Source organism: Phyllobates terribilis, unplaced genomic scaffold, assembly GCF_046119375.1.
Source record: "Phyllobates terribilis strain yellow unplaced genomic scaffold, ASM4611937v1 Scaffold_4__5_contigs__length_816908805, whole genome shotgun sequence".
Lineage (NCBI taxonomy): Eukaryota > Metazoa > Chordata > Amphibia > Anura > Dendrobatidae > Phyllobates > Phyllobates terribilis.
Window position 1 is genome coordinate 676,198,606 of NW_027362764.1, and position 15,937 is coordinate 676,214,542.

At 46.1% G+C, this 15,937-nt stretch overlaps 1 non-coding gene and 9 pseudogenes across 1 annotated transcript; all 10 read left to right on the top strand.

The window, feature by feature from the left end:
* Positions 1 to 576: 576 nt before the first annotated feature.
* On the top strand, positions 577 to 696 carry LOC141269325 (5S ribosomal RNA; annotated as a pseudogene).
* Positions 697 to 1,629: 933 nt separating this feature from the next.
* LOC141267853 (5S ribosomal RNA) lies at positions 1,630 to 1,748 on the top strand (annotated as a pseudogene).
* Positions 1,749 to 2,369: 621 nt separating this feature from the next.
* On the top strand, positions 2,370 to 2,489 carry LOC141268071 (5S ribosomal RNA; annotated as a pseudogene).
* A 947-nt stretch (positions 2,490 to 3,436) lies between these two features.
* Positions 3,437 to 3,545, top strand: LOC141270334 (5S ribosomal RNA; annotated as a pseudogene).
* Positions 3,546 to 4,166: 621 nt separating this feature from the next.
* Positions 4,167 to 4,286, top strand: LOC141267816 (5S ribosomal RNA; annotated as a pseudogene).
* Positions 4,287 to 5,219: 933 nt separating this feature from the next.
* On the top strand, positions 5,220 to 5,338 carry LOC141269506 (5S ribosomal RNA; annotated as a pseudogene).
* Positions 5,339 to 5,959: 621 nt separating this feature from the next.
* LOC141269499 (5S ribosomal RNA) lies at positions 5,960 to 6,079 on the top strand (annotated as a pseudogene).
* A 930-nt stretch (positions 6,080 to 7,009) lies between these two features.
* On the top strand, positions 7,010 to 7,128 carry LOC141268810 (5S ribosomal RNA; annotated as a pseudogene).
* Positions 7,129 to 14,471: 7,343 nt separating this feature from the next.
* Positions 14,472 to 14,591, top strand: LOC141268373 (5S ribosomal RNA; annotated as a pseudogene).
* A 926-nt stretch (positions 14,592 to 15,517) lies between these two features.
* LOC141266557 (5S ribosomal RNA) lies at positions 15,518 to 15,636 on the top strand. The gene has a single exon (XR_012320591.1). It is a non-coding gene; the product is annotated as a 5S ribosomal RNA (ribosomal RNA).
* Positions 15,637 to 15,937: the final 301 nt, after the last annotated feature.

A 15,937-nucleotide genomic window follows, 5' to 3' on the forward strand; every position in this document is an offset into this window, starting at 1 on the left:
ATTACACAGACAGGACTCAGTTCAGACACGGGAACTGATACCGCAAGGCAGGAGACATAGACAGGACTCAGTTCAGACACGGGAACTGATACCGCAAGGCAGGAGACAAAGACAGGACTCAGTTCAGACACGGAAGCTGATACCACAAGGCAGGAGACATAGACAGGACTCAGTTCAGACACGGGAACTGATACCGCAAGGCAGGAGACAAAGAACGGGACCTGGCACCTTCAGAGTGCAAGCACACACTGAATGAAACACTATGCTCAGGCAGGGATAGATGGGAGCAGCTGAGCTATATACCAGGTGACAGACAGCAATAGGCTGAGGACGCAGAAGGGGTGTGACCCACAGCAGGTACAAAAAGCAGGAAGTGATTGGGCGCCGCCATTAAGCAGCAGAAACAGACACAAACAGACAGCATGGAGGGAAGCCAGAGAGACATTCTGGACAGGAGATCAAGTGCGCGCTCTTGCACAGTGGGAGATGGACCACTATGCAAGGACGCCGCCAGGTATGTTACACTCGCCACCAAGCGATCCTGAGAAAGGCTGGCCGGGCGATGGATCAAGCAGCGTCTACTGGCAATACCACCTTGGATACGCCCATTCTCGTCTGATCTCGGAAGCAAAGCAGGGCTGGGCTCAGACAGTACTTGGATGGGAGACCTCCTGGGAACACCGGGTGCCGTAGACCATTTTGATAACGTTTTGCCCTACTGCCCAGCTCGGCTAGCATGGAACGGCGCCTTGCCGTACACCGACCTTAAGTAACTTAGATGATGGAAGCCCCAAGGCCTCTGAGCCAGTTGGCAGCTAAGTACGCTACCCCGCCGCCTTCACGCAGGCCTGACACCGAGCTCCTTGTCACGGCTAGGAGTGCTTATTGACTCCGCAGCTCGCCGTGTGGAAATGATGGCATTAAAAGCACCCGGGGCCGTGAAGGGGCCAGGCTTTCAGCAGGTGCCCAGGGAAGGTTTTGGATGCCGGCCGCCTAGCGAGGGCCAGCAGAAGTAACATGTATCTCTGCAAAGAAGCTTGTGTAACCAAGCCAGACGGCTGACAAAGAGCTAACCTCAGTGCAAGGAAGGTGCAGAAGGAATTGGGGAGGGGGGGGGTGATTCCTGATAGGGCCCTGAAATCATAAAACAGGCAGGAGAGTCTGACGCATGGTGACGGAGAGGTTGTAGGGGCAGATAGGGGGTGTTGTCACGTGCGAGCACGTGTGCATGCTGGCTTGTGTGTGACAGTGCGCTTCCTAGGTGTGGCGCGCTGCATAGAGTCAAAGGGATTGTTCCCTTTCATTAAAAGTTAATCCCCGGCTGCAGGCTATTAGAAAGCAACTAACCGCGCTCTACTCACCCTACCCGGGTCTACCGGTGAGTCTCGCCTCTGCTCCCGGCCTGTGGCATTGGCCGTGAAGCTGACGTTCCGTCGACAGCGCTGCAGCCGATCAGTGAGCTCAGCGTCTCTGAGTGGGGCGTTGTGTCTACAAGACCTTTTAAGGAAGCCAGCAAAAAAATTGAAGAGAAGGCAAAGCACAAAAGGACCTGGTCTTGCTGAACACTGGAAAGGGCATCCGGCAGCGAGACGTCAAAGGAGAAAAGCAGCAAGTGAGAGGCTTGTCTTTGCCTAAGGCCTCACCACCCTGAACACGCCTGATCTCATCTGATCTTGGAAGCTAAGCAGGGTCAGGCCTGGTTAGTACTTGGATGGGAGACTGCCTGGGAATACCAGGTGCTGTAGGCTTTGGCTTTTTCCTTCCTTCCACCAGCAGGGGGCACTCTCTTCTATGCCTTTTTTCCATTCCCTTTCACAAGTGGACACATTCATTCTCTTTTCTTTTTTTCATTTGCTTTCTCTCTTGCGCTATTTCATCTCTGCAAAATACCAGCATCCTTCTGATCATCGTGGGCCTCCAGCATTGTTGCTTATTTACTTTTAATACTAGGCTCCTTTTCACCAGGACCAGCGTCTCCCGGGTGGCTGGAGGCAACAACCGGTAACCCCAAGCAGAAGACCTTTGCAGGCAACACGACCCTCCCCCCCGAAGAGCAGCTCAAAGTCACTGGCAACCATCTCACCCTCTTCCTTCATTCACCCCTGGACGTCTCGCTCCGCCCCCAAGTTACGGGTCCAGCTTGCTCTTTCTGTCACATTACCGCGATGAAGGGTTTAGCCTGCAGGAGACCCTGCGCTGAGACATTTTTGAAGACACCTGATGCGGCGGGTGAGTCACTGTTAAACAAACCACACCTGTAGGGACGGCACAGCCTTTGCATGGACCCTTCGGAGCCCGCCCCGTCACGGCCAGATTGCTCGCCACCAAGCGATCCTGAGAAAGGCTGGCCGGGCGATGGATCGAGCAGCGTCTACTGGCCATACCACCTTGGATACGCCTGATCTTGTCTGATCTCGGAAGCAAAGCAGGGCTGGGCTCGGACAGTACTTGGATGGGATACCTCCTGGGAACACCGGGTGCTGTAGACCATTTTGATGACGTTTTGCCCTACTGCCCAGCTCGGTTAGCATGGAACGGCGCCTTGCCGGACACCGACCTTAGGTAACTTAGATGATGGAAGCCCCAAGGCCTCTGAGCCAGTTGGCAGCTAAGTACGCTACCCCGCCGCCATCACGCAGGCCTGACACCGAGCTCCTTGCCACGGCTAGGAGTGCTTATTGACTCCACAGCTCGCCGTGTGGAAATGATGGCGTTAAAAGCACCCGGGGCCGTGAAGGGGCCAGGCTTTCAGCAGGTGCCCAGGGAAGGTTTTGGATGCCGGCCGCCTAGCGAGGGCCAGCATAAGAAACATGTTTCTCTGCAAAGAAGCTTGTGTAACCAAGCCAGACGGCTGACAAAGAGCTAACCTCAGTGCAAGGAAGGCAAGGAAGGTGCGGAAGGAATTGGGGAGGGGGAGGTGATTCCTGCTAGGGCCCTGAAATCATAAAACAGGCAGGAGAGTCTGACGCATGGTGACCGAGAGGTTGTAGAGGCAGATAGGGGGTGTTGTCACGTGCGAGCACGTGTGCATGCTGGCTTGTGTGTGAGAGTGCGCTTCCTAGGTGTGGCGCGCTGCAGACAGTCAAAGGGATTGTTCCCTTTCATTAAAAGTTAATCCCCGGCTGCAGGCTAATAGAAAGCAACTAACCGCGCTCTACTCACCGTACCCAGGTCTACCAGTGAGTCTCGCCTCTGCTTCCGGCCTGTGGCATTGGCCGTGAAGCTGACGTTCCGTCGACAGCGCTGCAGCCGATCAGTGAGCTCAGCGGCTCTGAGTGGGGCGTTGTGTTACAAGACCTTTTAAGGAAGCCAGCAAAAAAATTGAAGAGAAGGGAAAGCACAAAAGGACCTGGTCTTGCTGAGCACTGGAAAGGGCAGCCGGCAGCCGGCAGCCAGACTTCAAAGTAGAAAAGCAGCAAGTGAGAGGCTTGTCTGTGCCTACGGCCACACCACCCTGAACTCGCCTGATCTAAGAAGCTAAGCATGGTTGGGTCTGGTTAGTACTTGAACAGGAGACCGCCTGGGAATACCAGGTGCTGTAGGCTTTTGCTTTTTCTTTCCTTCCACCAGCAGGGGGCACTCTCTTCTTTGCCTTTTTTCCATTCCCTTTCACAAGTGCACACATTCATTCTCTTTTCTTTTTTTCATTTGCTTTCTCTCTTGCGCTATTTCATGTCTGCAAAATACCAGCATCCTTCTAATCACCGTGGGCCTCCAGCATTGTTGCTTCTTTACTTTTAATACTAGGCTCCTTTTCACCAGGACCAGCGTCTCCCGCGTGGCTGGAGACAACCACCGGTAACCCCAAGCAGAAGACCTTTGCAGGCAACACGACCCTCCCCCCTGAAGAGCAGCTCAAAGTCACTGGCAGCCATCTCACCCTCTTCCTTCATTCACCCCTGGACGTCTCGCTCCGCCCCCAAGTTACGGGTCCAGCTTGCTCTTTCTGTCACATTACCACGATGAAGGGTTTAGCCTGCAGGAGACCCTGCGACGATACATTTTTGAAGACACCTGATGCGGCGGGTGAATCACTGCTAAACAAACCACACCTGTAGGGACGGCACAGCCTTTGCATGGACCCTTCGGAACCCGCCCCGTCACGGCCAGATTGCTCGCCACCAAGCGATCCTGAGAAAGGCTGGCCGGGCGATGGATCGAGCAGCGTCTACTGGCCATACCACCTTGGATACGCCCGATCTCGTCTGATCTCGGAAGCAAATCAGGGCTGGGCTCAGACAGTACTTGGATGGGAGACCTCCTGGGAACACCGGGTGCTGTAGACCATTTTGATAATGTTTTGCCCTACTGCCCAGCTCGGCTAGCATGGAACTGCGCCTTACCGGACACCGACCTTAAGTAACTTAGATGATGGAAGCCCCAAGGCCTCTGAGCCAGTTGGCAGCTAAGTACGCTACCCCGCCGCCTTCACGCAGGCCTGACACCGAGCTCCTTGCCACGGCTAGGAGTGCTTATTGACTCCGCAGCTCGCCGTGTGGAAATGATAGCGTTAAAAGCACCCGGGGCCGTGAAGGGGCCAGGCTTTCAGCAGGTGCCCAGGGAAGGTTTTGGATGCCGGCTGCCTAGCGAGGGCCAGCAGAAGTAACATGTTTCTCTGCAAAGAAGCTTGTGTAACCAAGCCAGATGGATGACAAAGAGCTAACCTCAGTGCAAGGAAGGTGCGGAAGGAATTGGGGAGGGGGGGGATTCCTGCTAGCGCCCTGAAATCATAAAACAGGCAGGAGAGTCTGACGCATGGTGACGGAGAGGTTGTAGGTGCAGATAGGGGGTGTTGTCACGTGCGAGCACGTGTGCATGCTGGCTTGTGTGTGAGAGTGCGCTTCCTAGGTGTGGCGCGCTGCAGACAGTCAAAGGGATTGTTCCCTTTCATTAAAAGTTAATCCCCGGCTGCAGGCTATTAGAAAGCAACTAACAGCGCTCTACTCACCCTACCCGGGTCTGCCGGTGAGTCTCGCCTCTGCTCCCGGCCTGTGGCATTGGCCACGAAGCTGACGTTCCGTCGACAGTGCTGCAGCCGATCACTGAGCTCAGTGGCTCTGAGTGGGGCGTTCTGTCTACAAGACCTTTTAAGGAAGCCAGCAAAAAATTTGAAGAGAAGGGAAAGAACAAAAAAAGGACCTGGTCTTGCTGAACACTGGAAAGGGCATCCGGCAGCCAGACTTCAAAGTAGAAAAGCAGCAAGTGAGAGGCTTGTCTCTGCCTGCGGCCACACCACCCTGAACACGCCCAATCTCATCTGATTTTGCAAGCTAAGCAGGGTCTCGCCTGGTTATTACTTGGATGGGAGACCACCTGGGAATACCAGGTGCTGTAGTCTTTTGCTTTTTCCTTCTTTCCACCAGCAGGGGGCACTCTCTTCTATGCCTTTTATCCATTCCCTTTCACAAGTGCACACATTCATTCTCTTTTCTTTTTTTCATTTGCTTTCTCTCTTGCGTTATTTCATCTCTGCAAAATACCAGCATCCTTCTGATCACTGTGGGCCTCCAGCATTGTTGCTTCTTTACTTTTAATACTAGGCTCCTTTTCACCAGGACCAGCGTCTCCCGCGTGGCTGGAGGCAACCACCGGTAACCCCAAGCAGAAGACCTTTGCAGGCAACACGACCCTCCCCTCTGAAGAGCAGCTCAAAGTCACTGGCAACCATCTCACCCTCTTCCTTCATTCACCCCTGGATGTCTCGCTCCGCCCTCAAGTTACGGGTCCAGCTTGCTCTTTCTGTCACATTACCACGATGAAGGGTTTAGCCTGCAGGAGACCCTGCGCCGAGACATTTTTGAAGACACCTGATGCGGCTGGTGAATCACTGCTAAACAAACCACACCTGTAGGGACGGCACAGCCTTAGCATGGACCCTTCGGAGCCCGCCCCGTCACGGCCAGATTGCTCGCCATCGAGCGATCCTGAGAAAGGCTGGCCGGGCGATGGATCGAGCAAAGTCTACTGGCCATGCCACTTTGGATACGCCCAATCTCTTCTGATTTCGGAAGCAAAGCAGGGCTGGGCTCGGACAGTACTTGCATGGGAGACCTCCTGGGAACACCTGGTGCTGTAGACCATTTTGATGACGTTTTGCCCTACTGCCCAGCTCGGCTAGCATGGAAAGTTGCCTTGCCGGACACCGACCTTAAGTAACTTAGATGATGGAAGCCCGAAGCCTCTGAGCCAGTTGGCAGATAAGTACGCTACCCTGCCGCCTTCACGCAGACCTGACACCGAACTCCTTTCCACGGCTAGGAGTGCTTATTGACTCCGCAGCTCGCCGTGTGGAAATGATGGCGTTAAAAGCACCCGGGGCCGTGAAGGGGCCAGGCTTTCAGCAGGTGCCCAGGGAAGGTTTTGGATGCCGGCCTCTTAGCGAGGGCCAGCAGAAGTAATATGGTTCTCTGCAAAGAAGCTTGTGTAACCAAGCCAGACGGCTGACAAAGAGCTAACCTCAGTGCAAGGAAGGCAAGGAAGGAATTGGGGAGGGGGGGGTATTCCTGCTAGGGCCCTGAAATCATAAAACAGGCAGGAGAGTCTGACGCATGGTGACAGAGAGGTTGTAGGGGCAGATAGGGGGTGTTGTCACGTGCGAGCATGTGTGCATGCTGGCTTGTGTGTGAGAGTGCGCTTCCTAGGTGTGGCGCGCTGCAGACAGTCAAAGGGATTGTTCCCTTTCATTAAAAGTTAATCCCCGGCTGCAGGAGATTAGAAAGCAACTAACCGCGCTCTACACACACTACCCGGGTCTACCGGTGAGTCTCGCCTCTGCTCCCGGCCTGTGGCATTGGCCGTGAAGCTGACGTTCCGTCGACAGCGCTGCAGCCGATCAGTGAGCTCAGCGGCTCTGAGTGGGGCGTTGTGTCTACAAGACCTTTTAAGGAAGCCAGCAAAAAAATTGAAGAAAAGGGAAAGCACAAAAGGACCTGGTCTTGCTGAACACTGGAAAGGGCATCCGGCAGCCAGACTTCAAAGTAGAAAAGCAGCAAGTGAGAGGCTTGTCTCTGCCTATGGCCACACCACCCTGAACATGCCCGATCTTGTCTGATCTTGGAAGCTAAGCAGGGTCAGGCCTGGTTAGTACTTGGATAGGAGACCTCCTGGGAACACCGGGGGCTGTAGACCGTTTTGATGACATTTTGCCCCACTGCCCAGCTCGGCTAGCATGGAACGGCGCCTTACCGGACACCGACCTTAAGTATCTTAGATGATGGAAGCCCCAAGGCCTCTGAGCCAGTTGGCAGCTAAGTACGCTACCACTCAGGCCTGACACCGAGCTCCTTGCCACGGCTAGGAGTGCTTATTGACTCCGCAGCTCGCTGTGTGGAAATGATGGCGTTAAAAGCACCCGGGGCCATGAAGGGGCCAGGCTTAAAGCAGGTGCCCAGGTAAGGTTTTGGATGCCGGCCGCCTAGCGAGGGCCAGCAGAAGTAACATGTTTCTCTGCAAAGAAGCTTGTGTAACCAAGCCAGACGGCTGACAAAGAGCTAACCTCAGTGCAAGGAAGGTGCGGAAGGAATTGGGGAGGGGGGGGTGATTCCTGCTAGGGCCCTGAAATCATAAAACAGGCAGGAGAGTCTGACGCATGTTGACGGAGAGGTTGTAGGGGCAGATAGGGGGTGTTGCCACGTGCGAGCACGTGTGCATGCTGGCTTGTGTGTGAGAGTGCGCTTCCTAGGTGTGGCGCGCTGCAGACAGTCAAAGGGATTGTTCCGTTTCATTAAAAGTTAATCCCCGGCTGCAGGCTATTAGAAAGCAACTAACCGCGCTCTACTCACCCTACCCGGGTCTACCGGTGAGTCTCGCCTCTGCTCCCGGCCTGTGGCATTGGCCGTGAAGCCGACGTTCCGTCGACAGCGCTGCAGCCGATCAGTGAGCTCAGCGGCTCTGAGTGGGGCGTTGTGTCTACAAGACCTTTTAAGGAAGCCAGCAAAAAAATTGAAGAGAAGGGAAAGCACAAAAGGACCTGGTCTTGCTGAGCACTGGAAAGGGCAGCCGGCAGCCAGACATCAAAGTAGAAAAGCAGCAAGTGAGAGGCTTGTCATCTTTCCTTGGATCCTGGCTGGTAAATCATGTTTTTGTCCAGCATGTGTCCAGGCCTACATGTCATCTGCTTCTCAGCATGAAGATTCTGTGTCTTGTGGGATGGGCAGAGCAAGAGAGCCCCCCCCTTTCTGTACCATGGGCTTTTATAGCCAGTCGTATGGACACCTGTTCTACATATGGTAGTGAACCAAAAATACACACACAAATAGCGCATGTCAACTAGACACGATGGCTGAGGCATAGAACTCAGAAAAATGATTATCGATTAACATTCCAAATGAATTTCCATAATTAACCATTTTACATTTCCCCCTTTTTGAGAATAAAAGGACTTTAACTGAAATTTCTCAAAAGAAGATACATTCATCAATCATTTTTTCTTTCCTTCTTCCTTGGCAATATCATTAAATTTCCATAATAATAATAATAGTAATATTAGTATCAATATCGGATTATTGTTATATAATGATGTGAATTCATGTTATGGTAAGCCGTGACTAATATTCATTTAATATGTAGAATTATACTTCCCTATATCGAAATTGAAGCAATCGCGGGTTCAATCGTCATCATCTGATGTCATCGGGTCGTCGTCTCGTCTTCTTCTTGGTTCTTTTATAACACAGTCTTTAGATGAAAACTCCTTTGAAATAAATTACAGCATGTAGATATTGTACAGTCCATAATTGTGTTCATTATTGTTCAGTCCATAAACTGTACTCTTTATTAGAAAGATCATGTGTGTCAGTTGATAAGAAAACAAAGTCCATGGATGAAATGTAGCTTTAATATCTGTGCAGTGTCACCTGGACTTACGTTGGATCGTCTTTGGAATCTTCCGTGTATCCGCACTGGTCTCGTGTCACTTTTGGAACAGATGTGACGTCTTTGGTCAGTAAAGCAAGGGTTAACTTGACACTTTCCTGCTTTATATAGCACCATAACCAGTACTCAGTCCTTTATATACAGGACACATATGCCAGGTATTACCTGTTCACCAGCTTTCATTGAAGCATTGAAGGTGATAAGAAACCACTGGAACGTGATGAAACTTGAACACAACACAGTACATATAGGATCATCATCCTCTGCCGTCCTGGTGATCAGTGGTGTGAATTGTATTGTATGTAATGGACACAGTCTATTATAACACTCAGCATTCACACCTGTTACCTTCTGAGACGTCCGGATATCAGTTGCTTCTTCTTGTAACTTTTGAGAATCTCTTTGATTTATAAAAATTAAAAGTCTTTATTAAGATAGAATTCATAATTGCGATGTCTTGATTGAAGTCTTCATTCCCTAATCTGATACCAAATCTGGCAGTTTTTCCTAACCTATAATATCACAGCGTACCATAGCAATCAGTAATATCCATCTAATTATTATCAAAATATTAAAATAAATTATGTTTGGAATAATAAACAATAATAGATAATAATTCATTATCAATCAAGTTCTCCATATGATAGAACATTTTTATGTCATAGGTGTAATTACCTTTTCCAACCCATAGGTGTCAGTGTATTTTGAAAAAACAAGTTTTTATATCTTTATTAAACCAATAATATCAAAGAATGTATACTCCTGAACCAAAATGAATAAATATATGAATGTATGAATGAATGAATGAATGAATAAATGAATGAATGAATTGTTGTGTTTACTCAGAAAATGTAAACATTTTTTTCCTTAGCAATATATATTTAATGAAGCAATACTCTTGTATTAGACATTACTTTATTAAATATTAATGTGTTTTCTCAATTGAGATATTGAACTCAAATAAAATCAAATGAGAATTAAAAAATGAAAAAATAGAAAAATAAGAAGTATAAAGTAAGAATAAAATTTTAAAAATGAAAAATAAAATTAAGAGTAAAAATAAGAATAAAAATAAAAATAAGGCCTTTAAATTTTAATGACAAATGCAGAGTAATTATATTCTCCATAAAAAATACCCTTATATCTCCATTATCTGGATGATTTCATATTTGTCATAACCTTGTACCACCAAAAAATATTAAATTATGCAACTTTGCATGTAATACCCTTCTTAATTATACCATAGTACCTTATTATTATTTCTTCTTTATTAAAATGTTTGGAAAATAAGTATTGATCAAAAGTGATTATGTAATCAGGATCAAAAACACATTTTCCCCCTTAATACCAAAAATATTATTTTATAAAATTTATGTATATATCAGAACCAAATTAAAAATAATTATTCTTCTAGAAATATTGTGCATAAATTTCATATCGATGAGTATCATAGATTTGACTAAAGAGAGGTATGTACCTATTTAGGTAACCATTAAAAATAATATTATAGTTATTCAAGAATATTATCATGTGGAAAATTATTCTAAATATAAATTTGCTTTGTAAACCATTTTGATGTGTTGTTGCCCTTATCCACTATTAGTTAAATCAAGAAATAAAAATTATTAAAAAAATATAGAAATATACATATGTAGATAATACCTAATTATGTATTATAATTTCCTCAGAATTAAATATATTTTTGTACCTTCACATAAAGAAACATTTTTTTTTTTCAAACATACAAACATACGAGGCCTCTGTCACATCAATCACACTTAGCAGCTGCTGATTTACTCATCTGTCACCTTCACTCTGACATTCACAGATCTGTTCAACTCAAACATTCCACATATGAAGTTTTATATATATATATATATATATATATATATATTTAACCCAAAATTGTTGTATCCCAATTTATTAATGCGCATTGCCATATCAATTGAATATCTTTATATTTCTTTGAATATTCCCCAAGTACATATTATATAATATGAGAGTAAGTCACTGGAATTTCAGACACTTGAAAAAACTCTTGTCTTAGATTCTTTTTTCACTGGCTGCCCGGTCTTAAGTTACATCAGTTGAAAATAGAATGAATGGGATCCTATACTATTAGCTCAAAGTTCAAAGGCCGCAGCTGTCACACGTCATGCTGTAAAGCTACTTTAATTTGCACGAACACTTCATGCACAGAAAATATTAGCAACACAAAAGAATTAATAAGTATTACATATATATTATAGTTCAACTAGATATATTGTTATTATTTTAAAATGTTATACACATAAAATCATGCAATTTTTTCACTTCCTGTGTGAATAAAGAAATAAATCCATTTTAGAGTTCTTTGATCAAATCCTGCTTTGGAATGAAAACTCTAAGGAAATATAAGAAAATAAAATTAAATATCAAATTCATACAGAAACAGAATTATTTAAATATCTTATACATATATTGGTTGGTTCTAATGTAATTCAAAATATTGCTACTTAAATTTATATATATGAAGTTCTAATTTATTAATTAATATATATATATATATATTTTATAAACGTATATATAAATACAATTATACGCAATCTCTACTTAGACAAGTGTATATATATATATATATATATATATATATATATGAACTATTAGAAACTATGTAACTACAATTTTACTGTATAAGATTATAAATAAATATTGAGACATTGTATTACATTTTGATACAACATTATAATTACAGTTTTTCCTTAGCCACTCCCTAAACCAAATCTTCTGTCTCTCTCAAATATCTCCAGGAACGCCCTATTTAGGAAAGACATTTTTCTATCCTTCAAAACCTCAGAGAACTGCCTGTTCTTCTGTCCACATTCCATGACGTCACTGTGAGTTGGTCGTCTCACCTGTCTCTGTCCATCAGTTTCAGCCATTTTCCTTTTTAGAGAATCACAGTTCTGACTGAGAATTAACTCATTCTGTGGAGAGATGGATCTTTGCACTGGCTGATATGGCTTATAACATATATGAAATCTTCTGCGTATTTGATAGAGTTCACTATGGGGATGACTCAGTCTAGAAGAGTTTGATATTGGCTTTTGGTAAGATTTTACCTTTCCTGGTTTTATAAATTTAGCTTGATTTATTTTCTTTTCACGATTCTCATGTTTTCTAACAAAATCCAGCATCTGCGCACATTCAAATAATGAATTTTTTTGTGATGCCATAACTTGGGAAACTGAATTTAGGAATTTGAATTTTTGTACAAAAGTTGTTATCATATGTTGTACTTTTCCATTTTTGATGAGAGCTTTGTACAACCGTTCAAATATGGACATGAATGTATATGTACATTCGTTCCTACCAATCCTTAGTTTCTGCAGATCTTCTATGTTGGGAAAATCCTTTGTGACACAATAAAACAAATATCTTAATCTGTCCAAATCATTTTCCCATCCATTAGGAGAGTCATTTTCACAGGGCATTAAATGTAAACGTCTGGACAATGTCACAGGAATCCATATTTTAAATAATTGATTCCTCTCCTCATTGGATAAATCAAACTTATCAGAGAAGCTCTCAAATGTCTCTGAATTTCTACAGGCATGGATTTTGACATCATATTTTGGCATGATTTTGTATAATTTCAGCAAATTTTTCCTCATTTTAATTTGGAGTTGAGCCTGGGTAATTCCAGAATTCTCTGATATTTTTAGTGGCTCTTGTACGTCCGTTCCTCCTACGTCACTCACGTCTCCTCCCACATCACCTAGTATGTCGGTTTCTCGTATGTCAGTCATGTCTCCTCCCATGTCAGGTTTCTGTATGTCCGTCTCTTGGTCAGACCCAAGGTCACCTTCAGTTACAGACACGTGTCTTACTTCTTGTTCATTTTCCACATTACAGTCAGAATCAGTATCACCGTCTGACACTTCTACACTATTTTCCTGCTTAGAAATCTCTAACACAAGACTATGAAAAAAATCTACCAAATGTAGAATATTTCTCAATTTCTGTTTGTCTCTATTTACCAATTTAGAAGTTAACTGTAAATTCTGCAATTCACATTCTTTGTATAAACTGAGCCACAAAACTTCTATGTCATCTCCTACATTAACTTTGAAATTAATATTACTTTGTTTAGCAAAAGAAGAAATTATATCCATATTTTGCTTACCTTAAGATTTCTTGGCTTCTCTTTATCAGCACGTCCTGTCTTCAGTTCGTCTGATTCTTTTCCTGTGTGATTCTGTTCCTTGTTAGTACCTCTGCTTCCTGTCTTTCCTCAGTCTGTAGGTCCTTTCTGCTTCTCGTGACAAACTAGTGAATTTACTGACACGTGAACAACAGCTGTTCAGCTCGTCAGGACTCCCCCCTTGTTCACGGAAGAAATTCACTTACTTAATTTAAAAAACAAAAAAACAGGACTGGCTGGCTCACCATTGTAAAATAATACTCTTCCTGTATTATTTTTTTCTACTGAGGACTTCTCAAAGTATCAGTATCACGATATTCTTATAAAAAAATGTATCTATTTATTCTTGGATTGTCCATTAAAAAGAATCAGATTGCAGCAGGTACATACAATAATTAGTTATAAAGTAATTGTCCATTTGTCCATAATTAGCTTAATTGTTGAGATTCACCCATCTTTCCTTGGATCCTGGCTGGTAAATCATGTCTTTGTCCAGCATGTGTCCAGGCCTACATGTCATCTGCTTCTCAGCATGAAGATTCTGTGTCTTGTGGGGTGGGCAGAGCAAGAGAGCCCCCCCTTTCTGTACCATGGGCTTTTATAGCCAGTCGTATGGACACCTGTTCTACATATGGTAGTGTACCAAAAATACACACACAAATAGCGCATGTCAACTAGACACGATGGCTGAGGCATAGAACTCAGAAAAATGATTATCGATTAACATTCCAAATGAATTTCCATAATTAACCATTTAACAGAGACCGCCTGGGAATGCCAGGTGCTGTAGGCTTTTGCTTTTTCCTTCCTTCCACCAGCAGGGGGCACTCTCTTCTATGCCTTTTTTCCATTCCCTTTCACAAGTGCACACATTCATTCTCTTTTCTTTTTTTCATTTGCTTTCTCTCTTGCGCTATTTTATCTCTGCAAAATACCAGCATCCTTCTGATCACCGTGGGCCTCCAGCATTGTTGCTTCTTTACTTTTAATACTAGGCTCCTTTTCACTAGCACCAGCATCTCCCGGGTGGCTGGAGGCAACCACCGGTAACCCCAAGCAGAAGGCCTTTGCAGGCAACACGACCCTCCCCCCTGAAGAGCAGCTCCAAGTCACTGGCAACCATCTCACCCTCTTCCTTCATTCACCCCTGGACGTCTCTTTCAGCCCCCAAGTTACGGGTCCAGCTTGCTCTTTCTGTCACATTACCGCGATGAAGGGTTTAGCCTGCAGGAGACTCTGCGCCGAGACATTTTTGAAGACACCTGATGCGGCGGGTGAATCACTGCTAAACAAAACACACCTTTAGGGATGGCACAGCCTTTGCATGGACCCTTCGGAACCCGCCTCGTCTTGGCCAGATTGCTCGCCACCAAGCGATCCTAAGAAAGGCTGGCTGGGCGATGGATCGAGCAGCGTCTACTGGCCATACGACCTTGGATACACCTGATCTCATCTGATCTCGGAAGCAAAGCAGGGCTGGGCTCAGACAGTACTTGGATGGGAGACCTCCTGGGAGCTCCGGGTGCTGTAGACCATTTTGATGACGTTTTTACCTACTGCCCAGCTCGGCTAGCATGGAACGGCGCCTTGCCGGACACCGACCTTAAGTAACTTAGATGATGGAAGCCCCAAGGCCTCTGAGCCAGTTGGCAGCTAAGTACGCTACCCCGCTGCCTTCACGCAGGCCTGACACCGAGCTCCTTGCCACGGATAGGAGTGCTTATTGACTCCGCAGCTCGCCGTGTGGAAATGATGGCGTTAAAAGCACTCGGGTCCGTGAAGGGGCCAGGCTTTCAGCAGGTGCCCAGGGAAGGTTTTGGATGCCGGCCGCCTAGCGAGGGCCAGCAGAAGTAACATGTTTCTCTGCAAAGAAGCTTGTGTAACCAAGCCAGACGGCTGACAAAGAGCTAACCTCAGGGCAAGGAAGGAATTGGGGAGGGGAGGGTGGTGATTCCTGCTAGGGCCCTGAAATCATAAAACAGGCAGGAGAGTCTGACGCATGGTGACGGAGAGGTTGTAGGGGCAGATAGGGGGTGTTGTCACGTGCGAACACGTGTGCATGCTGGCTTGTGTGTGAGAGTGCGCTTCCTAGGTGTGGCGCGCTGCAGACAGTCAAAGGGATTGTTCCCTTTCATTAAAAGTTAATCAGCGGCTGCAGGCTATTAGAAAGCAACTAACCGCGCTCTACTCACCCTACCCGGGTCTACCGGTGAGTCTCGCCTCTGCTCCCGGCCTGTGGCATTGGCCGTGAAGCTGACGTTCCGTCGACAGCGCTGCAGCCGATCAGTGAGCTCAGCGGCTCTGAGTGGGGCGTTGTATCTACAAGACCTTTTAAGGAAGCCAGCAAAAAAATTGAAGAGAAGGGAAAGCACAAAAGGACCTGGTCTTGCTGAGCACTGGAAAGGGCAGCCGGCAGCCAGACTTCAAAGTAGAAAAGCAGCAAGTGAGAGAAATGTTTCTACCTATGGCCACACCACCCTGAACACGCCTGATCTTGTCTGATCTCAGAAGCTAAGCAGGGTTGGGCCTGGTTAGTACTTGGATGGGAGACTGCCTGGGAATACCAGGTGCTGTAGGCTTTTGCTTTTTTTCTCCTTCCTTCCACCAGCAGGGGGCACTGTCTTCTATGCCTTTTTTCCATTCCCTTTCACAAGTGCACACATTCATTCTCTTTTCTTTTTTTCATTTGCTTTCACTCTTGCGCTATTTCATCTCTGCAAAATACCAGCATCCTTCTCATCACCGTGGGCCTCCAGCATTGTTGCTTCTTTACTTTTAATACTAGGCTCCTTTTCACCAGGACCAGCGTCTTCCGCGTTGCTGGAGGCAACCACCGGTAACCCCAAGCAGAAGACCTTTGCAGGCAACACGACCCTCAAC